Raw genomic sequence first — 13,074 nt, 5'->3', positions numbered from 1 at the left:
CGAGAAGCCGATAATTTTGACCCGGGGCTTCAATGGTTTTTGCACCTCTATGTTGTATCCATCCGCAAGAGCTGTCGTAGCAGCATTCAAAAGCTTTATGGCCATATCTTTTGATTCGCACCTCACCGCAACTTCACCCCACTGTCTAAGTTGCACTTCTTTTACAGCGAACACGATTGGGTCGAACTTTGCACAAATGTCGGTTTTAGTTTTTTCAGCGGGCTGATTTACTTTGGGTTTAAACAAAACGGTTTGCTCAATATTAGTAACGGTATTGGATTTCGTATGTTGGCTAACGGGGGTAGCGGAGCCGGATGCTAGTAGTGCGTCCGAAGTGTTAGTGGTTCTTGTACGGGGCGTTATAATACGTCGTTTGCCTGAGCGCAACAGTCCACCTGTATCCGGAGAGGTAACAGTGATAGCGTTTGAATTAGAGATGACCGGTGCGCGATCAATCACAGCATCATTTCCCTTCCTAAGTGACGAGCTTCCTGAGCTGCGTGTAACCTGAGCGTATGAAGCATTACTGGTGGCTGCATTCGCAGAACTGCATTTTTGTGAAGTCTCATCATCATTAGCGAATTGCTTTTATACTCCTTTTGGATAGCAGACAAAATACTAGGCAGAATCGTAGTTTCGATCTTTTTGAGATCAGCAGAAGATAAACCAGTTAGCATCGATTCATGTTTGTTTACAATCTCGCATAAACTATCTACCTTGGCCACCAGCTGAGAGCACTGCTTCTGAATGTCATTCAAAGTAGTTTGTTTTTTTCTGCAACCAAAGCAAATATAACGCAACGAGTTGTTTTCTCGGAGAGCAGTAGCAGCAGCTTGGCTCAAATCCGCACATCGTGAGTGTAGAATTTGATCACAACCACCGAAGCAAAATATTCTATCACTCTCAGTATCAATACTTCTTGTGCACACATTGCAGGCAACGGAGATCATTGTGTGCCTCTCGTCTCCCTACCGGCGCCGCTAACGGCTAGGTGCGGGAGAGGCGCAAACGACAAAAGAATCTAATTTCGATTCGCAGTGAGCAAAATTATTTCACCGAAAATGGAACTAAATATTGCATATAAGTGCGATGCAATATAACTGTGCAGTAGCGTGTTCCACAGGTTACCTTGGTTTGATGACCTTGTATACGGATTTCACACTAACTCGACCAGATGTAGGCAGCAACCTCTCAGAATTCCTTGTAACTTTGTAAGTATGAAAGCTTTCCTATATAGACATTTTAAAATGGGACTTTTAAGAAAAATAAAAACTTTTTTGAACAATTTTTTCGTGTCCTTGGAATGTTTTCAACATGAAACAGTGTTGGACATAATTTTTTGCGTTGGAAACACTTTTTTCCTTAGAAGTGCCCATTTTAAAATACTCAGAAGATTATTGACAGCTAAATTTTCTATATGAAAATTATAGTTCAAATAAATCTGGGCTGATCGGTTTTTTAAAATATTTTTTTGTTTTTTTTAGAACCAGTGTGTTAATTTTTAAAATTTCAATAAAAATTCAGGCAATTGCCTATAAGTTATCTTTTGACAAGTTTTCTCTATATCTTACAATTATTTAGATAAATCCATTATTAAAAAGCTTGAAATTTTTATACCTTTGCATATATTAGTGTAGAGTAATTTGCAAATTAAATAAGTTCAGAAAGGCTTACACATCCACAAAGTTTCATGGAATTCTGAGAGGTTGCTGCCAACATCTGGTCGAGTAAGTGTGAAATCCGTATACAAGGTCATCAGGAATTTGATTGGTATAATCGAGAAGATTGCTGAGAAAACCATAATACCCGATCATACCCGGCATGAATTTTCGTAAACTTCTAGTGTATATAACGACTGATTAAATGATGCTATATTTGGCTGCCACAAAGTGCCACTCATTGAGATATAATAATTAAAAAATGATGGCTCAAAACTAATTTTCTGAGCAAACCATCCGATATACGATATTGAAGTCATGAGAAAAGTTGTGTATCTTGATGATATCAACAACTTTGTAGAATATGTCAACTCGATTAAATGCGATTCAAACTCAAGAAACTCAATAAATTGATTTTAAGGGGGTGTTGACAGAAATTTAACTATATCTCAATGGTCTTTCGATTTTAACACTCAGTGTCTTCGAGAAAAATTCATAAATTTTATAGTTCTGCAACTTTGCTAAAGACCTAAATTTGATGTCTTGCAACTAGATGTTGTTGCTTTTATTTTAACTGAATAACCCCTTAATAACATTTTCAACGAATATCTTAAAATATTTAAAATTGCATTGAGTACCACGTGTACATTCCAGCTCACGTAGTTAAGATTGACGGTGTAGTCAGCGAATCGAGTCTGAACGTCGAGGACCTGTTGAAGGCTGGAACAGGCCTTTTCAAGGATTCCAGCCTTGAACCAGCTTTGATACTTGAATGTAAGCGATTACATTCAGTGTTGCTCTACAAGGGTGTAAAAACTTACACCCCATCATACTCTTTTCGCGTGATTTTCGCCGCTCTGCCGAGCTATGTGCTCGTGGACAAGGTGCATCTACCCGTGCGCTTGTTTGTACGGTGAGTAATGAATTGCCTCAAGTGCAAACAGTTGGGCCATACGGCCTCCCACTGTGGCAATAAAGCACGTTGTTACAAGTGCGGAGAGCAACATGCGGATGACGCCTGTGATAAGGGTGCTGAAAAGTGCCTCTATTGTGGGCAGACTCCGCATGAGCTGTCTGCATGTCCCGCGTACAAGCAGCACCAGGAGAAGATCAAGCGGTCTCTAAAAGAGCGCTCTAAGCGCACTTTCGCAAAAATGCTCAAAAAGGCCGCTGCCACTAAACTGGTTTCCCCGAATCTCTTTGAGGTCTTGTCATCCGATGAGACTGATTCTGACGATTTAGTTGGGGAACCTTCATTTGTTGAACCCGAAAAAAACCTCTCTTCCCCTAGGATTCCTAGGAAGGGACAGAGAAGGTCTCCATCTGAAGTGGCTGATACTAAGAAACAAAAAAGTGCTGTAGAAAATCCGAAGCAAGCTCCTCCGGGATTGGCAAAACTGAATTCATGTAAGGAGTTTCCGGGACTTCCAGGAACATCAAAAAAACCCAACTGTTCCTTCTTTTTCGTCCAAGATTCAGCCAGAATCTGAACTGCTGAAGTTTTCAGATATTGTGGACTGGGTTTTTAAAAATTTCAACATAACTGATCCTCTTAAAAATCTTCTGCTGGCATTTTTACAAACAGTTAAAACGTTTTTGAAGCAGTTGACTGCTAAATGGCCCCTCTTTGCAGCGATCGTATCCTTCGATGGCTAATTCATCGGCTGAGATAGAGGATTCTATCTCTATTTTACAGTGAAATTGCAGAAGTATCACCCCCAATATTGATTCATTTAAAGTTTTAATCAATAAGTATAAATGCGATGCATTTTCCCTCTGTGAAACTTGGCTCACTTCAAATGTAGATCTTAACTTCCATGTTTTTAATAATAATTCGTATCTTGATCAAATACCCCTTAGGTAGGAGTACTTCTAGGGATTAAGAAGTGCTATTTTTTCGATCGTAATAACCTCCCTTCGGTCCCACGCGTCGAAGCTGTCGCATGTCAAATGACAATCAGGGGCGACTCGTCCATAGGTGCAACCTGTGCATTGAACATGGGAACGTCAGGCGAAAAATAAATAATGTAGTGTAATGGCTGATTGGAAGCTGTATTTTTAAATTTTTTTTTTAATTGTCATAAAGAGAATAGCTTTCGTTTTTTCGCGGACATGATTGTGATTACTTTTCCAAACGGTGATTTTCAGAATTTAAAGTTGAACATGTCGGTTGAAGAGCCACGAGTCGCCCCTGCATTTGATGAGATCTCCAAAGAGCGAAATATCAAGTGTTTATACATCAGTACGACTTGAACTGCCTCGCAGAACGGTCGCATTCTACCAACAGCTCGATGCTTAGTCTTAGACTACCGAGAGATATTAGAAATTTTTCGCTTTTAACAGGTTATCTTTTGTGAAGAGTTCCGGTTGAATCGCAAAGTATTGAAATTTTTTTAACGTTTAACGAGTGTTTAATGTGTGAGTTTGTGTTGACAAAATTTGTGTAAAGTAAAAGTGAAGGGGAATTTGCCCTGAAATGCCAGGATGAACCAAAACAGCTCGCTGTGATGCGGCTACAAGAAAATGTGAGGCTTCTCCTCCGAGTGATTCGGAAATCAATAGGTATGAAATTTTTTCTTCTATTGGTGATCAAGAATCATTCTGAGCAAAATATCGGTATGAAGAAAGCTAAAGTTCAACCTATTGTGGTAATAGTTGCAAATTTTAAAGCTTTTCGTTCAGAACTTTCAACTTTTTTTTTTCTGATGTTAAAGTTAATTTTCAAATTGGCCGCCGAGGCGAAATCCGTATTTTGGCCGAATCTTCATCTATTACATCTAATACAGTAATTGACTGAGAAGATGTACAAATTTTATACCTATGATGCCAAAAACGACCGTTTAAGGCTGTTTTGGAAGGTCTTTCAAATAACCAAACTATTGATAAATTTAAGATTGTTTGACAGAATTACTTGGTTTTTCCCCCAACCAGAAATTTTGATGAAACGAAAATCAAACGCAAAAATTACTAATACCGGAATACACCAGGAAAATTACTCGGTACATTTTGATCGTACCAAAGTAATTTGAAATTTTTAGAAAATGCACGTGTTTTATTCAACGTGCGAATAAAGTGGCAAAACTTTAAGAGACATGGAGGCATCCATAATCTCACGCAATGCCGGAATTGTTAAGCCTATGGACATGGTACTCGTAACTGTCATATGCAGGGCTGTCATTCGCACACTCATTGCGCTCAGTGTGTTAATTTTACGGCAAGGCACAACGAGAACGGTACCTACACATTTTGACAACCAACAGGCACAAAGAGAAAGAGCGAAAACGAAATGACTATCAAAGATATCACTTAGTGAGAAATATTTCAAGAGAGGAAGAACGGAACAATACTTTGTGCTGCTTTTTGTGACACATTGCGTGAGAACAAAGAGCTTCAGTTTGAGCAGTTTGCGTTGCGTTGCGGGAGGAAAAAATAGCAGAGAAAAGGAACCAAGAAAGGACCATATTTTTGAGAATTCATTTAAACACGATTCTCAATGGCGTGGACGTGTTTCTTAGGACATATTACGCACGTCCAGACATGTTTCTGTCCCGATATTCATATACGTAGCGATTGTATATGAACATTCACTACCGATACCGTTCACTAGGGTGGTAATGACTTGTATGGAAAAAACCTAAATTAATCCACCTAGCGGTCAGACCCAGCCTTTCTCATTTAAACTTATTATTTGTAAAAATAGATTTACATGAACGCTTCAATTCAGTAAATGTATATTCACTCAAAAAAAAACAAGTACGCACGCTAGCCTGGGGGCTAATGCGGTCTCAATCAACTAGATTAGTTGAGAAAATTCGTTATCGATATTGTTTTCGGCACATTTTGCATGTTGTAGGATAAGGACAACGATACACCGTGCCCCAGTGCTGAGTCGAGAAAATTTCCAGCTCGAAAAGTTCCTCGACCTGATCGGGAATCGAACCCGATATCACAACCGTGTGGGAGAGCTAGCCGACCGACATCGCTAACCACAGAACCCCGGGGACCACTATATATTCACTCTTTAGGTTCTAAGAAATTGATGCTGTAATCTATACATATAAAAATGCAGTCCGGTCTGTCTGTCTGTTTGATCCATACAGGCTTGAAAACTACCGAACCGATCGACGTGAAAATTTGTATGTAGGGTTTTTTGGTGCCGATAAAGGTTCTTATGATAGTTTGAGACCTCTCCCTCTTCTGGAAGGGAGGAGTCCCATACAAATGAAACATAAATTTCTGCACAACTCAAGAACAAACCAAGCAAGTGAAACCGAATTTGGCATGTGGATGTTTTAAGGGGTAAAAAATATGTCCATAATAGTTGGACGCCCCTCCCTTTTCTGGAAGGGAGGGGTTCCATACAAATGAAACACAAATTTCTGCACATCTCGTGAACTAATCAACTAAATGGAACCAACTTTGGCAGGTAAATTTTTTAAGTGGTTAAAAATATGTCCATAATGTTTTGACACCCCTCCTTCTTTTTGAAGGAAGGGGTGCCTTACAAGTAAAACACAAATTTCTGCATATCTCGAAAACGAACCGAGTAAATGGAACCAAATTTAGCATGTGAATGTTTTTGGAGGTAACAAATCTCTGCATAATGGTATAATACCTCTCCATTTTCTGGAAGGGAGGGGTTGCATACAACAAATTGCTGCACATCTCGAGAGTTAACCAACTAAATGAAACCAAATTTGGCAGGTAAATGTTTTTAGAAGCAACAAATATGTGCATAATGGTTTGACACCCCTCCCTCTTCTATAAGTGAGGGGTCCCATACAAATGAAACACAAATTTCGCACAGCTCAATAACCAATTAAGAAAATACAAATCTGTCCATAGTGGTGCACAAATTTCTGCACATCTCGCGAACTAATCAGCTAAATGGAACCATATTTGGTTCAGGTGAATGTTTTAGTGGTAACAAATATGTTCCATAATCGACCTCTGGCAACATTTTTTTCTGAAAAACAGCTGAAAATGACCAAATACCACCCAACATGAGTGTTTCTTTAACCAGTATGACGTTCAATCCAGAAATTGTCTCCAAATGCCATTATGTAATCCAAAATGGCGACTTCCGGTTTCGGAAAAACAGCAGAAAACGACCAAATACCACCCAATATGGGTATTTCCGAAATCGGAATGATGCACTGGAACCACAAATCGACTTCAGACAACATTTTGAATTGTAAGATTGCAATTTCCAGTTTCTGAAAAACAGCCTGAAATGGACGATTCCCATTATATATGAGTATCTGCGGTACCAGAAAGATGCACAGAAGCTAAACATTGATCACAGACACAATCATGAATTTTAAGATGGTGGCTTCCGATGTCTGGCAAACATCCGGAAATGACCAAACCAGAACTCAACATGAGTATTTCCGGAGCCAGAATGTTGCAAGAAGCTAAAAATTGACCTCAGACACCATCATGAGTTGCAGGATGGCAACTTCTGGTTTCTGGTTGGAGAAACACCCATATTGGGTGTTATTCGATCATTTTCGGCTGTTTCCCAGGAACCGGAGGTCGCCAACCTAGAATCCAAAATTGTGTCTGTGGTCGATTTCAGCTGCTGTGTATCATTCTAGATCCGGAGATACTCATGTTAGACGGAAATCGGCCATTTTTGGGAGAAAAAACAGGCAAAAATGGCCGAGTTTAAGTAGTCTTCGGAATATGTTCCTTTTCATAGCTTTCACATTTTTAAACATAACAGGCAAAGTAACAGTCCGATTGCAAAACAAATCAATAGGGTCTCATGAGGCAACTAGACCTTCCATTTGACACTGATATTATGAAGATCGGTCCAGCCATCTCTGAGAAACATGAGTGAGATTGAACAGTCTTCAGAACACGTTTCTTTTCATAACTTTTGAACCATATGTCCAATCTTTATGAAATTCAAAAGTTACGGGTTTTCTGGGTAACTCGTTCATTTGAAACCAATTTTGTTCGAATCGGTTGTGCAGTTTTCGAGATAATGATGTTTCATGATTTTTACATTTTGATACATAACCTCTAAACCAAAAACCCGATTACAATACAATTCTCGCGTAATTTTTCAAAACGACCTAAGTAACAATGAGAGATTCTCTCCTCTCTCACTTTGTTTCGTTAATTACGTCGTCAATATAAATATTTTCCAAGCTTTGTTCCCCTTAATCGAGAGATTGTAATACTGTCTTGCTTACTATGTATTGAGTGTTATGCAATATGGAAAATATAACATAGTTCTTGATCAAAGAGAAAGTAAACAAAGAGAGTCTCTCAATGTTAGATAGGACCTTTTGAAAAATTACGCGAGAGTTGAATAGGGTCTTATGGGACAACAAGACCTTTCATTTGCAATTAATTTCATGAAAATCGGTCCAGCCATCTCTGAGAAAAGTGAGTGAGAATAAAAATCTGCACATACACACACACACACACACACACACACACACATACATACATACAGAAAATGCTCAGCTCGTCGAGCTGAGTCGAGTGATATATGCCATTCTGCCCTTTGGAGCACTTTTATACCTTCGGTTTTGCAAGTGATTGCTATACCTTTCTAGGAGAAAGGCAAAAAGGTAAACATTTTCGACAATATTTTTTTTCAGTGTATATTTTTTAGAAGGACTATCTTAACTTTACCAAAGAAACTACACCGATCAAGCAAACCGTTATGGCTCTATAACTATTTACATTTTTGCATAAACCAATTTTCAAAAATAAGCTGGGATTTGAAAAAATACTAAGAGCACAAAATGACACCTTCGACCCATAATTGCCGTGGGCTGGAACTTTAACGGTAGCACCAAATTTGCAAATTTTATTTTTGACGTTATACTATAGTATAGGTAGCCGACTTCAAGATGCTTGTTGCAGTTTACAAAAATATTGAAAAATAGATGAAAAATACCCTGCTACCTAGCCAGTCACCTACCTAGGTGACCTAGCGGTCAGACCCAGCCTTTCTCATTCAAACTTATTATTTGTAAAAATAAATCTACATGAACGCTTTAATCCAATAAATGTAAATTCACTCTTTAGGTTCTAAAAAAATGATGTTGTAAAATATACATATCAAAATGCAGTCCGGTCTGTCTGATCCATATAGGCTCGAAAACTACCGAATAAAGGTTCCTATGATAGTTTGAGACTCCTCCCTCTTTTGGAAGGGAGTGGTCCCATACAAATGAAACATAAATTTCTGCATAACTCAAGAACAAACCAACTAAATGGAAACAAAATTGGTAGGTGAATGTTTTCGAGGTAACAAATATGGGCATAATTGTTTGACACCCCGCCCTTTTCTATAAAAGAGGGGTCCCATACAAATGAAACACAAATTTCGCACAGTTCAAGGACCAATGTAGAAAATACAACCAAATTTGGTATGTGAATGTTTTTAGAGATAACAAATATGTCCATAATGGTTCGACGCCCCTTTCTCTTCTGGAAGCACATGTTTCTGCACAAATTTCTGCACAGCTCGCGAGCTAATCAACTAAATGGAACCTTATTTAGTAGGTGAATGTTTTAAGTGGTAACAAATATGTTCCATAATCATTTCAGGCAACATTTTGGATTGTAAGATGGCAACATCCGGTTTCTGAAAAACAGCCAAAAATGGCCGATTTGCACCCAATATAACCAAATACCACCCAATATGGGTATTTCCGGAATCGTAATGATGCACTGGAGCCACAAATCGACTTCAGACAATATTTTGAATTGTAAGATGGCAACATCCGGTTTCTAAAAAAAACAGTTTGAAATGGACGATTCTCATTATATATGAGTATCTCTGGAACCAGAAAGATGCAGATAAGCTAAAAATTGATCACAGACACAATCTTGAATTTTAAGATGATGACTTCCGGTGTATGGAAAACAGCCGGATATTAGCAAATACCATTCAGTATGAATGTTTTCGGAACCAGAATTACGCAATTTTAAAGTCCAGAATGACGACTTTCGGTTTCTGAAAAACAAATATGAGTATCTCCGGAGTATCTCTGAAGCCAGAATGTTGCAAGAAGCTAAAAATTGACCTCAGACACCATTATGAATTGTAGGATGGCAACTTCTGGTTTCTGGAAAACAGCCAAAAATTGCCGATTTCCGTCTAACATGAGTATCTCCGGATCTAGAATGATACACAGCAGCTGAAATCGACCACAGACCTCATTTTGGATTCTAGGTTGGCGACTTCCGGTTCCTGAGAAACAACCGAAAATGATAGAATAACACCCAATATGGGAGTTTCTTCAACCACAATGACGCTCAGAGGCCAGAAATAATAACCTTTTTGAAATCCAAGACGGCTACTTCCGGTTTGTGAAAAACAGCCTAAAATAACCAAATACCATCCAATATGACTATCTCTGGAACCAGAATGGTGCAATGAGCTAACAATTAACGTCAGGCACCATTTTAAAATGCTAAAGGGCAACTTCTAGGAAACAGTCGAAAATGACCGAATAATACTCAATATGGATATTTCCGTAGGGCCTCTTCCCTACGCAGTTTCGGACACTTTTTCTATCTTGATTGTTAATATTTTTTTGTTAACATTTAAAAAAATCTGAATTCATCCTGGCTGTTACTTGGACATCGGAGTATCATATAAGCGTGTTCGTAGTGTTCGTTGATGCGATTTCGATTGATTTATTTGAATTTTTCAAAATTGCCTTTTTGTCCGAATGTGCCCCGTGTGTGGACAGTCCTGGGGCACATTCGGACAGTGTTGGAAAACTTTTCCATATATATGAAAAAAATGCGTTTTTCAACTCATTCTTCCAAATAAGCAAAGACTGAGATCAGATGCTTCACAAATATCGAAACTCATCCTTTTATTTTAAATTTAATTCATAAAATAAAAACCGAGCAAACTGGCTATGAGAGGGAATGGATACAAGAACTATGCCATTTTCTCGGCAATATTTGATTGGTTCAAAGCGCAATGGCATTCGTGATTCTCAAACAACAGCAAATTGGTTCACTTACGCTGCTTTCTGGAACCTTATTCAAGTGTTCCAGAACATTGAGAAACAATGTTTCAATCGCCTTGGCATACGGTACGTCAATCCATAATTCATATGGGAACTTTCGATCAAATGTTTCTCTAGAAACCTTTCTTCCACGTTCGTAAATACTTGTTGATCTGAGTTTTTGAACGAGAAGCTTTCTGATTTTTCCGTTTTTTCGTTTCTTTGATTTTTCAGACGACAGACCAAGGTACTTTTTTTGATTCCGCAGGTATCAGAAGCGTGTCTCAAAGACATTGTTCCGTTAGAAACTCTTCCCAGCTCATCTTCGTTGATGCTTGCTCTATCGGTTTTCCTGTTGTAGTTCCGAACCATTTTTAGGACTGAGAATCAGTCTAAATCCATATTTGTTAATAAACAACAATCAAATACAAATTCGGTAAGTGTCCGAATGTGCCCTATGAACGATGTCCGAATGTGCCCCACCACCATTCGAAGACAAATCTTAATTTTATCTCATAAATAAGATCTTTGTTTCCCCGTTGTTATCACGTCTTTTTATTGCATATTAGTTACGAACTAAGGTGGTGTACTTAAATTTCTAAATCTTTCACAAAGAAATTAGAGAAATACCCACAACTTCAAGCTCAAACGGTTGAAAATATAAATGAAAAATGGCACTGTGTTGTTTTCGTAAGTAATAAACAACTAAGAGCTGTTAAACTATATGGTAGCTGTTGGTGGAAGGGCTGCCAACTTACTTATATTTTTTGTTTGATTGAAAATTGCACCGTTTGTTTTTTAGCTCTGTCCGAAACTGCCCCCCTTTCCCCTAATCGGTATGATGCATAGAAACCAAACATTGACCCTGGACACCATTTTGAATTTAAACACGACCACTTTTAGTTTCTGGAAAACAACCAAAATAACTTAATACCTCCAAATATGGCTATTTCCGGTGTCAGATTAATGCCAGAAAATCTGCTGAAAATGACCGAATACCAGCCAAAAGTTGAGGATGTTGTAATTTCGATAAAACCAATCAATTCAAAAGATTTATTATTTGACTTTGATCATATCATATGGTCGATTCGTCGTGCATTTGCTGACTTTAAACACATCGCAAGGAATCAATGAATTTGGTAAGTTCAAATAGTACGACACCACTTTTAAATTATGTTGAGGCCACATATATCAATGAAAGTAGGTATTTTTTTATAGTCTTTGAATTTCTGCTCTTTCCATTGTTATGAAGTTTGTTATTTGTAAGTTTGAGAGATGACTCGTTAGTATGACACTAGTTATGTTCAAATAAGTCATGTAACCTTTGAGATAATAGACTTTCGTTGCTTTATTAACAATTTAATACATAACGGTTGCTTAAGTTTGATTATAATCAAATGAAATGGGAACGTATAGGGCAGCCAAACTTTGAATCTACGTGTTCAATAATAATTCATCAGCTAACCCTTAACTAGCCCGCTCATCTGATAATAAAATTGATCAAATCGGTTGTGTAGTTTCTGAGATAATGAAGTTTCGTGATTTTCACATTTCGGTACATTACAGACGAAGTTACAGTTCGATTACAGTAAAATTCAATAGGGTGTTATGAGGCAGCTAGACTTTTTATTTGACACTAATTTTGTGGAAATCGGGTCAGCTATCTCTGAGAAAAGTGAGTGAGTCCAAGTAGTCTTCGGAATATGTTCTATGAAAAGAGCTGGATTTCACATTTTTAAACATAACAGGCAAAGTAATGGTCTGATTGCAAAACAAATCAATAGGGTCTTATGGGGCAACTATACCTTCCATTTGACACTGATTTTATGAAAATCGGTTCAGCCATCTCTGAGAAACATGAGTGAGATTAAACAGTTTTCAGAACACGTTTCTTTTCATAACTTTTGAACCACAAGTTCAATCTTTATAAAATTCGAAAGTTAAGGGTATTTCAGGTAGCCCGTTTATTTGAAATCAATTTTGTTCAAATCGGTTGTGTAGTTTTCGAGATAATGATGTTTCATGATTTTTACATTTTGATACATAACCACGAAACTAAAAATACGATTACAATAAAATTCAATAGGGTCTCATGGGACAACAAGACCTTTCATTTGCAATTAATTTCATGGGAATCGGTCCAGCCATCTCTGAGAAAAGTGAGTGAGAATAAAAATCTGCCCATACACACACACATACAGAAAATGCTCAGCTCGTCGAGCTGAGTCGAGTGATATATGCCATTCGGCCCTTTGGAGCACTTTTATACTTTCGGTTTTGCAAGTGATTGCTATACCTTTCTAGGGGAAAGGCAAAAATGACAATTTACAAAAATAATAAATTTTTTTAAGTGCTTCGGTTTACTTTAGGTAATGCTTACCCCGGTTTTGGAATTTCAGTTTAGTTGAATATTTCGTTTGTTAATT

General features: G+C 37.9%; 1 protein-coding gene across 2 annotated transcripts in view; it reads left to right on the top strand.

Annotated features, from left to right (window-relative positions):
- LOC129717835 (uncharacterized) overlaps window positions 1-13,074 on the top strand; it is an 879,733-nt gene that overhangs the window by 541,416 nt on the left and 325,243 nt on the right. The gene's annotated exons all lie outside the window — the stretch shown is intronic.

This window comes from Wyeomyia smithii, chromosome 1, assembly GCF_029784165.1.
Source record: "Wyeomyia smithii strain HCP4-BCI-WySm-NY-G18 chromosome 1, ASM2978416v1, whole genome shotgun sequence".
NCBI lineage: Eukaryota > Metazoa > Arthropoda > Insecta > Diptera > Culicidae > Wyeomyia > Wyeomyia smithii.
This window is presented reverse-complemented; position numbering and strand designations above follow the sequence as displayed.